The following is a 16,299-nucleotide window of genomic DNA, read 5'->3' as shown; positions in this document are numbered from 1 at the left end:
AAGAATAATTTACAGCACACACTTCTCTCCTGTAAAACGTAATTGGCGATAAGCACTGCAAGAGTGAAATCCAAATTGTGAAAGGTCTCCTCTAAAACTTTACATTAAAAACGTTAATTACATACACGACATTCTAGGTAAAATCCTAACAAACATGCCATAATATTTTTTACATTTGGAAGCAGCTCTCCCAGGAAACCTAGTTAAGAAACGTCATGAAACCTCATACATCCACGTCAAAAAGGAGTAATGATATATTCAAATGAAGAAGAGGATTTATTGACTTTTAATTTGTAATTTTCGCTTACACGTGCATCTAATATTAGCGTATTTGTTTAAAAATAATGAGAAACTGTTACAGTGCATGCACGAGCTTTCAATCCATTATTTATCGCACGCTAGGAGAAAAGTGCTCATTATTCTTCATTACACCCCTTACATAAGTTTTGTAAGTTTCTTTAGCGCTACTCCATTGTTACATACGTTTCTCGTGGATTCTGTTATGACACAAAACGATTTGTTTTAACTCGGGTTCAATCACACAACTAAAGTAAGAGAAAACCGGAAAGAATAAATATTTCTAGTCTCCAGCTACTTCAGAAATAAATATCATTACAAACAGGCGGTCGGTCATACTTAGAAGATGCGTACTGGCCATCAAGAAGAAACAGTGACAGCATAATAAACGTTCGAAAAGAAGAAAAACTACATTAAACACGAACAGGGTTACAGACACAATTGAAACATTGATATATTACTTCTACTAATAGTTATTTTGTGTGCATATTAAGCATGAACATTTTCGTCATTACTGGTGGAAGCAATGGTTTACAAAGAAAAGGTATGAACCAATTCAAGGAAATTTTGTGTAAAAATAGAGTTTTGTTATTGTAAAGTTTCACGTGTACCAGTACTATTTAAATTAAATTTCTTTTTGAGTGAGATGAGTAAAATTATTTTCGTAGCTCTTACTCCTTAATATTGTAATAGCAACGTCAGCTTCAGGGAAACGAAGTGAGAATGGGTTTTATACGCTCATATTTCTGTATCGCAAGCAAAGCTAAGATCTTACTAGTACTTTGAAGGGTCGATCGAAACAGTTCTGTTTATTGAGACACGTCTGTAGGTATTCATTGGACAATCCAAGATCACGAAGAATTTTATAAAACGCTCTTTTACGTACATTAAAGACAGATGAACGATAGCTATCTGAAATGGGATTTTTTTTGGAACATTATCTGTTGCCTACGTAATAGTGAGAATTTCTAGTAAACATCTGCGATGATCATTATGCCTCAAAGTTATGGGCGTCAGTTCTCCATTTACAATCAAATGCTCGTATATCTCTTTAGAAGAATGAAAAAATTCGAATTTAGGGGCAAATTAGAACAAATTTTAATATTTCAAACCGTACTTAATTAGAATAGGTATTTGCAAATTTCAAAGTCAAAGAGAAGAAAAATTTTTTGGTAAATTTGTGAAACGTTCCGTAATTTATTTAATTTTCTCTGAAACTGCTAAGTTATAAAGCAGTAAAAGTAATAAATAACTTAGAAATTCTCAAATATCTTTTCATAATGACGTCTCGATCATAAAGTAAAGAATTTAACCTTCTTCTTTCGTAATTATTTCAGAGAACTAAGATCGTTTGTATCTAAAGTTCCCCGTAAATGATTTGCCCATGAAATGTGATTGTTGACATAAATGCAGTTATATAATTACTACGTAGGTAAAACGCAAACTATGCTTTTAAGAAAACTTTATTAAAAGTATTGACAAGTCTAAACACAGTGACACCGTTTATGATTGTTTGAGAAACAAGCATTTTACTTATACTTCGTGATGTTGGGAAGAAATTTCCACGTTCCACAAACTCTACAACGATTGTGAGCCGTTTTCTTATCGAAGTTTCCACTGTGATGTATTTGGAAAAGATAAATATCTTCATTTCAAGAAGGGTGATTTATGAGTTAAGCATAAATATGATGTAAGAAGTATATAAATGTTGGATTCTCTATGTTTTCGGTGAGGACTTATTTCTCTATGACTCTAGTACTCACACTTGTTCTTTCACAGTTACTACAAAATAACATTACACATCTTTCTCATAGAGATATATTATGTTATTGAAGCTGTTTCACCACTTACACTGTGTTATCAACAGAGTATACCTGGCAGTTAGTACCACTGGAAACATAGTTTCAGGTGTAAAAGATAAATTGTAAATAAATTCGTATTGTTAAATGTTTTCGTTCATGTTTATAAAAATGTCATACATTTCGATGACATCATTGAAAGGGAAAGAGCAGAAAAACCGCCTTTCATTTTAAATCCCAAGAGATAACTTTCAAAGTATTTCTTCAACTCGGTGTATTCTCTCTGAAGTATTATTTATTTTAACCTAAAGTAAAATCATTCTTATTTTGTAAAGTCATAATTTTGCCATCCTTTTGTCAGTCACGTTCTGTATTATTTAGATGGGAGGCATCATTGAAAATTTCCTCACCTCAATTGCGTGTTTTTTTTTTTTATATTTGTAGCAAAATCACATTTGGAGGCGCTGGGTATCGATCCCAGTACCTCTCGCATGCAAAGCGAGCACTCTACCACTTGAGCTACGCCCCTTCGTTTTATGCATCTTACACTTTCCGAGTTTATTCCGTCAATGTTTCAACACAAAATTTTGTATCCAGTTTCTAAGAAACGTCAGATTTTACATTGCACTCTCCGCATATTTCAAAACAAGAATAATTTACAGCACACACTTCTCTCCTGTAAAACGTAATTGGCGATAAGCACTGCAAGAGTGAAATCCAAATTGTGAAAGGTCTCCTCTAAAACTTTACATTAAAAACGTTAATTACATACACGACATTCTAGGTAAAATCCTAACAAACATGCCATAATATTTTTTACATTTGGAAGCAGCTCTCCCAGGAAACCTAGTTAAGAAACGTCATGAAACCTCATACATCCACGTCAAAAAGGAGTAATGATATATTCAAATGAAGAAGAGGATTTATTGACTTTTAATTTGTAATTTTCGCTTACACGTGCATCTAATATTAGCGTATTTGTTTAAAAATAATGAGAAACTGTTACAGTGCATGCACGAGCTTTCAATCCATTATTTATCGCACGCTAGGAGAAAAGTGCTCATTATTCTTCATTACACCCCTTACATAAGTTTTGTAAGTTTCTTTAGCGCTACTCCATTGTTACATACGTTTCTCGTGGATTCTGTTATGACACAAAACGATTTGTTTTAACTCGGGTTCAATCACACAACTAAAGTAAGAGAAAACCGGAAAGAATAAATATTTCTAGTCTCCAGCTACTTCAGAAATAAATATCATTACAAACAGGCGGTCGGTCATACTTAGAAGATGCGTACTGGCCATCAAGAAGAAACAGTGACAGCATAATAAACGTTCGAAAAGAAGAGAAAACTACATTAAACACGAACAGGGTTACAGACACAATTGAAACATTGATATATTACTTCTACTAATAGTTATTTTGTGTGCATATTAAGCATGAACATTTTCGTCATTACTGGTGGAAGCAATGGTTTACAAAGAAAAGGTATGAACCAATTCCAAGGAAATTTTGTGTAAAAATAGAGTTTTGTTATTGTAAAGTTTCACGTGTACCAGTACTATTTAAATTTAATTTCTTTTTGAGTGAGATGAGTAAAATTATTTTCGTAGCTCTTACTCCTTAATATTGTAATAGCAACGTCAGCTTCAGGGAAACGAAGTGAGAATGGGTTTTATACGCTCATATTTCTGTATCGCAAGCAAAGCTAAGATCTTACTAGTACTTTGAAGGGTCGATCGAAACAGTTCTGTTTATTGAGACACGTCTGTAGGTATTCATTGGACAATCCAAGATCACGAAGAATTTTATAAAACGCTCTTTTACGTACATTAAAGACAGATGAACGATAGCTATCTGAAATGGGATTTTTTTTTGGAACATTATCTGTTGCCTACGTAATAGTGAGAATTTCTAGTAAACATCTGCGATGATCATTATGCCTCAAAGTTATGGGCGTCAGTTCTCCATTTACAATCAAATGCTCGTATATCTCTTTAGAAGAATGAAAAATTCGAATTTAGGGGCAAATTAGAACAAATTTTAATATTTCAAACCGTACTTAATTAGAATAGGTATTTGCAAATTTCAAAGTCAAAGAGAAGAAAAATTTTTTTGGTAAATTTGTGAAACGTTCCGTAATTTATTTAATTTTCTCTGAAACTGCTAAGTTATAAAGCAGTAAAAGTAATAAATAACTTAGAAATTCTCAAATATCTTTTCATAATGACGTCTCGATCATAAAGTAAAGAATTTAACCTTCTTCTTTCGTAATTATTTCAGAGAACTAAGATCGTTTGTATCTAAAGTTCCCCGTAAATGATTTGCCCATGAAATGTGATTGTTGACATAAATGCAGTTATATAATTACTACGTAGGTAAAACGCAAACTATGCTTTTAAGAAAACTTTATTAAAAGTATTGACAAGTCTAAACACAGTGACACCGTTTATGATTGTTTGAGAAACAAGCATTTTACTTATACTTCGTGATGTTGGGAAGAAATTTCCACGTTCCACAAACTCTACAACGATTGTGAGCCGTTTTCTTATCGAAGTTTCCACTGTGATGTATTTGGAAAAGATAAATATCTTCATTTCAAGAAGGGTGATTTATGAGTTAAGCATAAATATGATGTAAGAAGTATATAAATGTTGGATTCTCTATGTTTTCGGTGAGGACTTATTTCTCTATGACTCTAGTACTCACACTTGTTCTTTCACAGTTACTACAAAATAACATTACACATCTTTCTCATAGAGATATATTATGTTATTGAAGCTGTTTCACCACTTACACTGTGTTATCAACAGAGTATACCTGGCAGTTAGTACCACTGGAAACATAGTTTCAGGTGTAAAAGATAAATTGTAAATAAATTCGTATTGTTAAATGTTTTCGTTCATGTTTATAAAATGTCATACATTTCGATGACATCATTGAAAGGGAAAGAGCAGAAAACCGCCTTTCATTTTAAATCCCAAGAGATAACTTTCAAAGTATTTCTTCAACTCGGTGTATTCTCTCTGAAGTATTATTTATTTTAACCTAAAGTAAAATCATTCTTATTTTGTAAAGTCATAATTTTGCCATCCTTTGTCAGTCACGTTCTGTATTATTTAGATGGGAGGCATCATTGAAAATTTCCTCACCTCAATTGCGTGTTTTTTTTTTTTTATATTTGTAGCAAAATCACATTTGGAGGCGCTGGGTATCGATCCCAGTACCTCTCGCATGCAAAGCGAGCACTCTACCACTTGAGCTACGCCCCTTCGTTTTATGCATCTTACACTTTCCGAGTTTATTCCGTCAATGTTTCAACACAAAATTTTGTATCCAGTTTCTAAGAAACGTCAGATTTTACATTGCACTCTCCGCATATTTCAAAACAAGAATAATTTACAGCACACACTTCTCTCCTGTAAAACGTAATTGGCGATAAGCACTGCAAGAGTGAAATCCAAATTGTGAAAGGTCTCCTCTAAAACTTTACATTAAAAACGTTAATTACATACACGACATTCTAGGTAAAATCCTAACAAACATGCCATAATATTTTTTACATTTGGAAGCAGCTCTCCCAGGAAACCTAGTTAAGAAACGTCATGAAACCTCATACATCCACGTCAAAAAGGAGTAATGATATATTCAAATGAAGAAGAGGATTTATTGACTTTAATTTGTAATTTTCGCTTACACGTGCATCTAATATTAGCGTATTTGTTTAAAAATAATGAGAAACTGTTACAGTGCATGCACGAGCTTTCAATCCATTATTTATCGCACGCTAGGAGAAAAGTGCTCATTATTCTTCATTACACCCCTTACATAAGTTTTGTAAGTTTCTTTAGCGCTACTCCATTGTTACATACGTTTCTCGTGGATTCTGTTATGACACAAAACGATTTGTTTTAACTCGGGTTCAATCACACAACTAAAGTAAGAGAAAACCGGAAAGAATAAATATTTCTAGTCTCCAGCTACTTCAGAAATAAATATCATTACAAACAGGCGGTCGGTCATACTTAGAAGATGCGTACTGGCCATCAAGAAGAAACAGTGACAGCATAATAAACGTTCGAAAAGAAGAGAAAACTACATTAAACACGAACAGGGTTACAGACACAATTGAAACATTGATATATTACTTCTACTAATAGTTATTTTGTGTGCATATTAAGCATGAACATTTTCGTCATTACTGGTGGAAGCAATGGTTTACAAAGAAAAGGTATGAACCAATTCCAAGGAAATTTTGTGTAAAAATAGAGTTTTGTTATTGTAAAGTTTCACGTGTACCAGTACTATTTAAATTTAATTTCTTTTGAGTGAGATGAGTAAAATTATTTTCGTAGCTCTTACTCCTTAATATTGTAATAGCAACGTCAGCTTCAGGGAAACGAAGTGAGAATGGGTTTTATACGCTCATATTTCTGTATCGCAAGCAAAGCTAAGATCTTACTAGTACTTTGAAGGGTCGATCGAAACAGTTCTGTTTATTGAGACACGTCTGTAGGTATTCATTGGACAATCCAAGATCACGAAGAATTTTATAAAACGCTCTTTTACGTACATTAAAGACAGATGAACGATAGCTATCTGAAATGGGATTTTTTTTGGAACATTATCTGTTGCCTACGTAATAGTGAGAATTTCTAGTAAACATCTGCGATGATCATTATGCCTCAAAGTTATGGGCGTCAGTTCTCCATTTACAATCAAATGCTCGTATATCTCTTTAGAAGAATGAAAAATTCGAATTTAGGGGCAAATTAGAACAAATTTTAATATTTCAAACCGTACTTAATTAGAATAGGTATTTGCAAATTTCAAAGTCAAAGAGAAGAAAAATTTTTTGGTAAATTTGTGAAACGTTCCGTAATTTATTTAATTTTCTCTGAAACTGCTAAGTTATAAAGCAGTAAAAGTAATAAATAACTTAGAAATTCTCAAATATCTTTTCATAATGACGTCTCGATCATAAAGTAAAGAATTTAACCTTCTTCTTTCGTAATTATTTCAGAGAACTAAGATCGTTTGTATCTAAAGTTCCCCGTAAATGATTTGCCCATGAAATGTGATTGTTGACATAAATGCAGTTATATAATTACTACGTAGGTAAAACGCAAACTATGCTTTTAAGAAAACTTTATTAAAAGTATTGACAAGTCTAAACACAGTGAAACCGTTTATGATTGTTTGAGAAACAAGCATTTTACTTATACTTCGTGATGTTGGGAAGAAATTTCCACGTTCCACAAACTCTACAACGATTGTGAGCCGTTTTCTTATCGAAGTTTCCACTGTGATGTATTTGGAAAAGATAAATATCTTCATTTCAAGAAGGGTGATTTATGAGTTAAGCATAAATATGATGTAAGAAGTATATAAATGTTGGATTCTCTATGTTTTCGGTGAGGACTTATTTCTCTATGACTCTAGTACTCACACTTGTTCTTTCACAGTTACTACAAAATAACATTACACATCTTTCTCATAGAGATATATTATGTTATTGAAGCTGTTTCACCACTTACACTGTGTTATCAACAGAGTATACCTGGCAGTTAGTACCACTGGAAACATAGTTTCAGGTGTAAAAGATAAATTGTAAATAAATTCGTATTGTTAAATGTTTTCGTTCATGTTTATAAAATGTCATACATTTCGATGACATCATTGAAAGGGAAAGAGCAGAAAACCGCCTTTCATTTTAAATCCCAAGAGATAACTTTCAAAGTATTTCTTCAACTCGGTGTATTCTCTCTGAAGTATTATTTATTTTAACCTAAAGTAAAATCATTCTTATTTTGTAAAGTCATAATTTTGCCATCCTTTGTCAGTCACGTTCTGTATTATTTAGATGGGAGGCATCATTGAAAATTTCCTCACCTCAATTGCGTGTTTTTTTTTTTTTTATATTTGTAGCAAAATCACATTTGAGGCGCTGGGTATCGATCCCAGTACCTCTCGCATGCAAAGCGAGCACTCTACCACTTGAGCTACGCCCCTTCTGTTTTATGCATCTTACACTTTCCGAGTTTATTCCGTCAATGTTTCAACACAAAATTTTGTATCCAGTTTCTAAGAAACGTCAGATTTTACATTGCACTCTCCGCATATTTCAAAACAAGAATAATTTACAGCACACACTTCTCTCCTGTAAAACGTAATTGGCGATAAGCACTGCAAGAGTGAAATCCAAATTGTGAAAGGTCTCCTCTAAAACTTTACATTAAAAACGTTAATTACATACACGACATTCTAGGTAAAATCCTAACAAACATGCCATAATATTTTTTACATTTGGAAGCAGCTCTCCCAGGAAACCTAGTTAAGAAACGTCATGAAACCTCATACATCCACGTCAAAAAGGAGTAATGATATATTCAAATGAAGAAGAGGATTTATTGACTTTAATTTGTAATTTTCGCTTACACGTGCATCTAATATTAGCGTATTTGTTTAAAAATAATGAGAAACTGTTACAGTGCATGCACGAGCTTTCAATCCATTATTTATCGCACGCTAGGAGAAAAGTGCTCATTATTCTTCATTACACCCCTTACATAAGTTTTGTAAGTTTCTTTAGCGCTACTCCATTGTTACATACGTTTCTCGTGGATTCTGTTATGACACAAAACGATTTGTTTTAACTCGGGTTCAATCACACAACTAAAGTAAGAGAAAACCGGAAAGAATAAATATTTCTAGTCTCCAGCTACTTCAGAAATAAATATCATTACAAACAGGCGGTCGGTCATACTTAGAAGATGCGTACTGGCCATCAAGAAGAAACAGTGACAGCATAATAAACGTTCGAAAAGAAGAGAAAACTACATTAAACACGAACAGGGTTACAGACACAATTGAAACATTGATATATTACTTCTACTAATAGTTATTTTGTGTGCATATTAAGCATGAACATTTTCGTCATTACTGGTGGAAGCAATGGTTTACAAAGAAAAGGTATGAACCAATTCCAAGGAAATTTTGTGTAAAAATAGAGTTTTGTTATTGTAAAGTTTCACGTGTACCAGTACTATTTAAATTTAATTTCTTTTGAGTGAGATGAGTAAAATTATTTTCGTAGCTCTTACTCCTTAATATTGTAATAGCAACGTCAGCTTCAGGGAAACGAAGTGAGAATGGGTTTTATACGCTCATATTTCTGTATCGCAAGCAAAGCTAAGATCTTACTAGTACTTTGAAGGGTCGATCGAAACAGTTCTGTTTATTGAGACACGTCTGTAGGTATTCATTGGACAATCCAAGATCACGAAGAATTTTATAAAACGCTCTTTTACGTACATTAAAGACAGATGAACGATAGCTATCTGAAATGGGATTTTTTTTGGAACATTATCTGTTGCCTACGTAATAGTGAGAATTTCTAGTAAACATCTGCGATGATCATTATGCCTCAAAGTTATGGGCGTCAGTTCTCCATTTACAATCAAATGCTCGTATATCTCTTTAGAAGAATGAAAAATTCGAATTTAGGGGCAAATTAGAACAAATTTTAATATTTCAAACCGTACTTAATTAGAATAGGTATTTGCAAATTTCAAAGTCAAAGAGAAGAAAAATTTTTTGGTAAATTTGTGAAACGTTCCGTAATTTATTTAATTTTCTCTGAAACTGCTAAGTTATAAAGCAGTAAAAGTAATAAATAACTTAGAAATTCTCAAATATCTTTTCATAATGACGTCTCGATCATAAAGTAAAGAATTTAACCTTCTTCTTTCGTAATTATTTCAGAGAACTAAGATCGTTTGTATCTAAAGTTCCCCGTAAATGATTTGCCCATGAAATGTGATTGTTGACATAAATGCAGTTATATAATTACTACGTAGGTAAAACGCAAACTATGCTTTTAAGAAAACTTTATTAAAAGTATTGACAAGTCTAAACACAGTGAAACCGTTTATGATTGTTTGAGAAACAAGCATTTTACTTATACTTCGTGATGTTGGGAAGAAATTTCCACGTTCCACAAACTCTACAACGATTGTGAGCCGTTTTCTTATCGAAGTTTCCACTGTGATGTATTTGGAAAAGATAAATATCTTCATTTCAAGAAGGGTGATTTATGAGTTAAGCATAAATATGATGTAAGAAGTATATAAATGTTGGATTCTCTATGTTTTCGGTGAGGACTTATTTCTCTATGACTCTAGTACTCACACTTGTTCTTTCACAGTTACTACAAAATAACATTACACATCTTTCTCATAGAGATATATTATGTTATTGAAGCTGTTTCACCACTTACACTGTGTTATCAACAGAGTATACCTGGCAGTTAGTACCACTGGAAACATAGTTTCAGGTGTAAAAGATAAATTGTAAATAAATTCGTATTGTTAAATGTTTTCGTTCATGTTTATAAAATGTCATACATTTCGATGACATCATTGAAAGGGAAAGAGCAGAAAACCGCCTTTCATTTTAAATCCCAAGAGATAACTTTCAAAGTATTTCTTCAACTCGGTGTATTCTCTCTGAAGTATTATTTATTTTAACCTAAAGTAAAATCATTCTTATTTTGTAAAGTCATAATTTTGCCATCCTTTGTCAGTCACGTTCTGTATTATTTAGATGGGAGGCATCATTGAAAATTTCCTCACCTCCATTGCGTGTTTTTTTTTTTATATTTGTAGCAAAATCACATTTGGAGGCGCTGGGTATCGATCCCAGTACCTCTCGCATGCAAAGCGAGCACTCTACCACTTGAGCTACGCCCCTTCGTTTTATGCATCTTACACTTTCCGAGTTTATTCCGTCAATGTTTCAACACAAAATTTTGTATCCAGTTTCTAAGAAACGTCAGATTTTACATTGCACTCTCCGCATATTTCAAAACAAGAATAATTTACAGCACACACTTCTCTCCTGTAAAACGTAATTGGCGATAAGCACTGCAAGAGTGAAATCCAAATTGTGAAAGGTCTCCTCTAAAACTTTACATTAAAAACGTTAATTACATACACGACATTCTAGGTAAAATCCTAACAAACATGCCATAATATTTTTTACATTTGGAAGCAGCTCTCCCAGGAAACCTAGTTAAGAAACGTCATGAAACCTCATACATCCACGTCAAAAAGGAGTAATGATATATTCAAATGAAGAAGAGGATTTATTGACTTTAATTTGTAATTTTCGCTTACACGTGCATCTAATATTAGCGTATTTGTTTAAAAATAATGAGAAACTGTTACAGTGCATGCACGAGCTTTCAATCCATTATTTATCGCACGCTAGGAGAAAAGTGCTCATTATTCTTCATTACACCCCTTACATAAGTTTTGTAAGTTTCTTTAGCGCTACTCCATTGTTACATACGTTTCTCGTGGATTCTGTTATGACACAAAACGATTTGTTTTAACTCGGGTTCAATCACACAACTAAAGTAAGAGAAAACCGGAAAGAATAAATATTTCTAGTCTCCAGCTACTTCAGAAATAAATATCATTACAAACAGGCGGTCGGTCATACTTAGAAGATGCGTACTGGCCATCAAGAAGAAACAGTGACAGCATAATAAACGTTCGAAAAGAAGAGAAAACTACATTAAACACGAACAGGGTTACAGACACAATTGAAACATTGATATATTACTTCTACTAATAGTTATTTTGTGTGCATATTAAGCATGAACATTTTCGTCATTACTGGTGGAAGCAATGGTTTACAAAGAAAAGGTATGAACCAATTCCAAGGAAATTTTGTGTAAAAATAGAGTTTTGTTATTGTAAAGTTTCACGTGTACCAGTACTATTTAAATTTAATTTCTTTTGAGTGAGATGAGTAAAATTATTTTCGTAGCTCTTACTCCTTAATATTGTAATAGCAACGTCAGCTTCAGGGAAACGAAGTGAGAATGGGTTTTATACGCTCATATTTCTGTATCGCAAGCAAAGCTAAGATCTTACTAGTACTTTGAAGGGTCGATCGAAACAGTTCTGTTTATTGAGACACGTCTGTAGGTATTCATTGGACAATCCAAGATCACGAAGAATTTTATAAAACGCTCTTTTACGTACATTAAAGACAGATGAACGATAGCTATCTGAAATGGGATTTTTTTTGGAACATTATCTGTTGCCTACGTAATAGTGAGAATTTCTAGTAAACATCTGCGATGATCATTATGCCTCAAAGTTATGGGCGTCAGTTCTCCATTTACAATCAAATGCTCGTATATCTCTTTAGAAGAATGAAAAATTCGAATTTAGGGGCAAATTAGAACAAATTTTAATATTTCAAACCGTACTTAATTAGAATAGGTATTTGCAAATTTCAAAGTCAAAGAGAAGAAAAATTTTTTGGTAAATTTGTGAAACGTTCCGTAATTTATTTAATTTTCTCTGAAACTGCTAAGTTATAAAGCAGTAAAAGTAATAAATAACTTAGAAATTCTCAAATATCTTTTCATAATGACGTCTCGATCATAAAGTAAAGAATTTAACCTTCTTCTTTCGTAATTATTTCAGAGAACTAAGATCGTTTGTATCTAAAGTTCCCCGTAAATGATTTGCCCATGAAATGTGATTGTTGACATAAATGCAGTTATATAATTAGTACGTAGGTAAAACGCAAACTATGCTTTTAAGAAAACTTTATTAAAAGTATTGACAAGTCTAAACACAGTGAAACCGTTTATGATTGTTTGAGAAACAAGCATTTTACTTATACTTCGTGATGTTGGGAAGAAATTTCCACGTTCCACAAACTCTACTTTTCTCAAAAGTCTACAACGATTGTGAGCCGTTTTCTTATCGAAGTTTCCACTGTGATGTATTTGGAAAAGATAAATATCTTCATTTCAAGAAGGGTGATTTATGAGTTAAGCATAAATATGATGTAAGAAGTATATAAATGTTGGATTCTCTATGTTTTCGGTGAGGACTTATTTCTCTATGACTCTAGTACTCACACTTGTTCTTTCACAGTTACTACAAAATAACATTACACATCTTTCTCATAGAGATATATTATGTTATTGAAGCTGTTTCACCACTTACACTGTGTTATCAACAGAGTATACCTGGCAGTTAGTACCACTGGAAACATAGTTTCAGGTGTAAAAGATAAATTGTAAATAAATTCGTATTGTTAAATGTTTTCGTTCATGTTTATAAAATGTCATACATTTCGATGACATCATTGAAAGGGAAAGAGCAGAAAACCGCCTTTCATTTTAAATCCCAAGAGATAACTTTCAAAGTATTTCTTCAACTCGGTGTATTCTCTCTGAAGTATTATTTATTTTAACCTAAAGTAAAATCATTCTTATTTTGTAAAGTCATAATTTTGCCATCCTTTGTCAGTCACGTTCTGTATTATTTAGATGGGAGGCATCATTGAAAATTTCCTCACCTCAATTGCGTGTTTTTTTTTTTTATATTTGTAGCAAAATCACATTTGAGGCGCTGGGTATCGATCCCAGTACCTCTCGCATGCAAAGCGAGCACTCTACCACTTGAGCTACGCCCCTTCTGTTTTATGCATCTTACACTTTCCGAGTTTATTCCGTCAATGTTTCAACACAAAATTTTGTATCCAGTTTCTAAGAAACGTCAGATTTTACATTGCACTCTCCGCATATTTCAAAACAAGAATAATTTACAGCACACACTTCTCTCCTGTAAAACGTAATTGGCGATAAGCACTGCAAGAGTGAAATCAAAATTGTGAAAGGTCTCCTCTAAAACTTTACATTAAAAACGTTAATTACATACACGACATTCTAGGTAAAATCCTAACAAACATGCCATAATATTTTTTACATTTGGAAGCAGCTCTCCCAGGAAACCTAGTTAAGAAACGTCATGAAACCTCATACATCCACGTCAAAAAGGAGTAATGATATATTCAAATGAAGAAGAGGATTTATTGACTTTAATTTGTAATTTTCGCTTACACGTGCATCTAATATTAGCGTATTTGTTTAAAAATAATGAGAAACTGTTACAGTGCATGCACGAGCTTTCAATCCATTATTTATCGCACGCTAGGAGAAAAGTGCTCATTATTCTTCATTACACCCCTTACATAAGTTTTGTAAGTTTCTTTAGCGCTACTCCATTGTTACATACGTTTCTCGTGGATTCTGTTATGACACAAAACGATTTGTTTTAACTCGGGTTCAATCACACAACTAAAGTAAGAGAAAACCGGAAAGAATAAATATTTCTAGTCTCCAGCTACTTCAGAAATAAATATCATTACAAACAGGCGGTCGGTCATACTTAGAAGATGCGTACTGGCCATCAAGAAGAAACAGTGACAGCATAATAAACGTTCGAAAAGAAGAGAAAACTACATTAAACACGAACAGGGTTACAGACACAATTGAAACATTGATATATTACTTCTACTAATAGTTATTTTGTGTGCATATTAAGCATGAACATTTTCGTCATTACTGGTGGAAGCAATGGTTTACAAAGAAAAGGTATGAACCAATTCCAAGGAAATTTTGTGTAAAAATAGAGTTTTGTTATTGTAAAGTTTCACGTGTACCAGTACTATTTAAATTTAATTTCTTTTGAGTGAGATGAGTAAAATTATTTTCGTAGCTCTTACTCCTTAATATTGTAATAGCAACGTCAGCTTCAGGGAAACGAAGTGAGAATGGGTTTTATACGCTCATATTTCTGTATCGCAAGCAAAGCTAAGATCTTACTAGTACTTTGAAGGGTCGATCGAAACAGTTCTGTTTATTGAGACTTGTCTGTAGGTATTCATTGGACAATCCAAGATCACGAAGAATTTTATAAAACGCTCTTTTTACGTACATTAAAGACAGATGAACGATAGCTATCTGAAATGGGATTTTTTTTTGGAACATTATCTGTTGCCTACGTAATAGTGAGAATTTCTAGTAAACATCTGCGATGATCATTATGCCTCAAAGTTATGGGCGTCAGTTCTCCATTTACAATCAAATGCTCGTATATCTCTTTAGAAGAATGAAAAATTCGAATTTAGGGGCAAATTAGAACAAATTTTAATATTTCAAACCGTACTTAATTAGAATAGGTATTTGCAAATTTCAAAGTCAAAGAGAAGAAAAATTTTTTTGGTAAATTTGTGAAACGTTCCGTAATTTATTTAATTTTCTCTGAAACTGCTAAGTTATAAAGCAGTAAAAGTAATAAATAACTTAGAAATTCTCAAATATCTTTTCATAATGACGTCTCGATCATAAAGTAAAGAATTTAACCTTCTTCTTTCGTAATTATTTCAGAGAACTAAGATCGTTTGTATCTAAAGTTCCCCGTAAATGATTTGCCCATGAAATGTGATTGTTGACATAAATGCAGTTATATAATTAGTACGTAGGTAAAACGCAAACTATGCTTTTAAGAAAACTTTATTAAAAGTATTGACAAGTCTAAACACAGTGAAACCGTTTATGATTGTTTGAGAAACAAGCATTTTACTTATACTTCGTGATGTTGGGAAGAAATTTCCACGTTCCACAAACTCTACTTTTCTCATCTTCAAAGTCTACAACGATTGTGAGCCGTTTTCTTATCGAAGTTTCCACTGTGATGTATTTGGAAAAAGATAAATATCTTCATTTCAAGAAGGGTGATTTATGAGTTAAGCATAAATATGATGTAAGAAGTATATAAATGTTGGATTCTCTATGTTTTCGGTGAGGACTTATTTCTCTATGACTCTAGTACTCACACTTGTTCTTTCACAGTTACTACAAAATAACATTACACATCTTTCTCATAGAGATATATTATGTTATTGAAGCTGTTTCACCACTTACACTGTGTTATCAACAGAGTATACCTGGCAGTTAGTACCACTGGAAACATAGTTTCAGGTGTAAAAGATAAATTGTAAATAAATTCGTATTGTTAAATGTTTTCGTTCATGTTTATAAAAATGTCATACATTTCGATGACATCATTGAAAGGGAAAGAGCAGAAAACCGCCTTTCATTTTGAATCCCAAGAGATAACTTTCAAAGTATTTCTTCAACTCGGTGTATTCTCTCTGAAGTATTATTTATTTTAACCTAAAGTAAAATCATTCTTATTTTGTAAAGTCATAATTTTGCCATCCTTTGTCAGTCACGTTCTGTATTATTTAGATGGGAGGCATCATTGAAAATTTCCTCACCTCTCTTCATGCGTTTTTTTTTTTTTATATTAGTAGCAAAATCACGTT

The 16,299-nt window shown here is 32.7% G+C and overlaps 3 non-coding genes across 3 annotated transcripts; all 3 read right to left on the bottom strand.

The window, feature by feature from the left end:
• Window positions 1-2,552: 2,552 nt before the first annotated feature.
• On the bottom strand, window positions 2,553-2,625 carry TRNAA-UGC (transfer RNA alanine (anticodon UGC)). Its single transcript has one exon. It is a non-coding gene; the product is annotated as a tRNA-Ala (tRNA).
• A 2,671-nt stretch (window positions 2,626-5,296) lies between these two features.
• On the bottom strand, window positions 5,297-5,369 carry TRNAA-UGC (transfer RNA alanine (anticodon UGC)). Its single transcript has one exon. It is a non-coding gene; the product is annotated as a tRNA-Ala (tRNA).
• Window positions 5,370-10,775: 5,406 nt separating this feature from the next.
• TRNAA-UGC (transfer RNA alanine (anticodon UGC)) lies at window positions 10,776-10,848 on the bottom strand. Its single transcript has one exon. It is a non-coding gene; the product is annotated as a tRNA-Ala (tRNA).
• Between the last annotated feature and the right edge of the window lie 5,451 nt (window positions 10,849-16,299).

Source organism: Tachypleus tridentatus, chromosome 6 (genome assembly GCF_004210375.1).
Source record: "Tachypleus tridentatus isolate NWPU-2018 chromosome 6, ASM421037v1, whole genome shotgun sequence".
NCBI classification, from domain to species: domain Eukaryota; kingdom Metazoa; phylum Arthropoda; class Merostomata; order Xiphosura; family Limulidae; genus Tachypleus; species Tachypleus tridentatus.
The sequence above is the reverse complement of the archived record's forward strand: the minus strand, read 5'-3'. Positions and strand labels throughout refer to the sequence as shown.